Here is a 1484-nt window from a genome sequence, read left to right on the forward strand (position 1 = left end):
ACCTGCATAAAACGTGTGCACTCAGGAGTATATACGATAATTCAAGTTATGTGAATTGGGATATATAGGCTACTGAATTTGATCTAGTTTTGGTTTCAAATCAAAGTTTGTATTATTGGGATTAACCTCAGAGTCAGTTCAGTTTATGGTTTACAACTCTTTTTAAACATGGATTCCATATGGAAATGGAAAAAACACTCCAAATGCTTGGCCCTATTACTGAGGGCCTAATTTAAGCAAAACCTGACTCTGGTCTTCAAACACATTTCTCATTGTGGAACACTTAAAGTTTTATTTATGTGACTATCTCACATTGAAGGGCACAAATTCCAAGACAACTTCTCTCTACAGCCTGTAAAACCTATCATTATCTCTTATCTCCATTATGCACATCACTACAATAGTAAGTGATGATTATACAGGAAATTTATGCAACGAGAACACACTGTCTCACAAGACCGAAGAGGTTATTCTAATGCCTACCCTGAGGGGCCCTGCACACATTCATCTTACTGTCCATGCACCACAAAGAGAGAAGAAAAAGATCTCTCATCTACTTTATCTGATCCCTGATCCCACAATCTATTTCTTAAGAGATAAAAGAAACAAGGCCAGCAGAATCACAGACTTTATAAAGATGCTTTGTTTGAATAGAGTTTTATGTGTGCTTATGTAGTGTTTTGAAGGGAAAGTTAATCCAAAAATGAATATTATATAATCATTTACTCACCCTCATGCTGTTCCAAACCTGTCCGACTCTCATTATTCTGCATAACAATAAAGAAGATGTGTTTGTCCACACAATGAATGTCAGTGGGGTCCAAAACAGCATTAGACATCACTGACTTTCATTACATAGGGAAAAAAGGACATTTTTCAAATAAACTTTTGGAAGGTTTGAAACAACATGACAGTAATTAATGATGACAGAATTGGCACTGCAAATCGCTGTCAGTGTGAACAGCCCTTCTCTGTGTCCTTGAGTACGGTGTGTTCCTACAGGTTGCATCAGGAAGACAGACCCTGTGTGCTGTATACCGTATTTTAACCTCAACACCTCAGCATCCGAAGTGAAGTAGATTTTAAGGGTTTGAGTCTCTATTGAAATGCACACACACAAAGAAGTATTGAATAAATACAGAGCATAAATGAAATGTTACAGGTCTGTGCAGCCAGATCTGTTAAACTTCTAAAAACTTGCAGAAAAGCACTTTCCACAGTCTCTCAATGTCCAGGATTGCATGAAATGGCCCATTTCACTTCCTCTGCTTACTTTTCTGGCTTTTTCACAGAGAGCTCAAGGTGACATGTCTTTTTAAACACTGCCCTTTTGAAATATTCTGGATTGTCTATAGCTGGACATTGAGCTGGAGTATCTTTAATTAAAAGAACTCTCAGAGGCTGTAAACACATTAAAAAAAACCCTTCACAGGTTTAGATGAACGTCATAAATACCAGGGTTTTGTGTCATTCAGAACTGAATT

Source organism: Carassius carassius, chromosome 46 (assembly GCF_963082965.1).
Source record: "Carassius carassius chromosome 46, fCarCar2.1, whole genome shotgun sequence".
In the NCBI taxonomy this organism is placed as follows: Eukaryota; Metazoa; Chordata; class Actinopteri; order Cypriniformes; family Cyprinidae; genus Carassius; species Carassius carassius.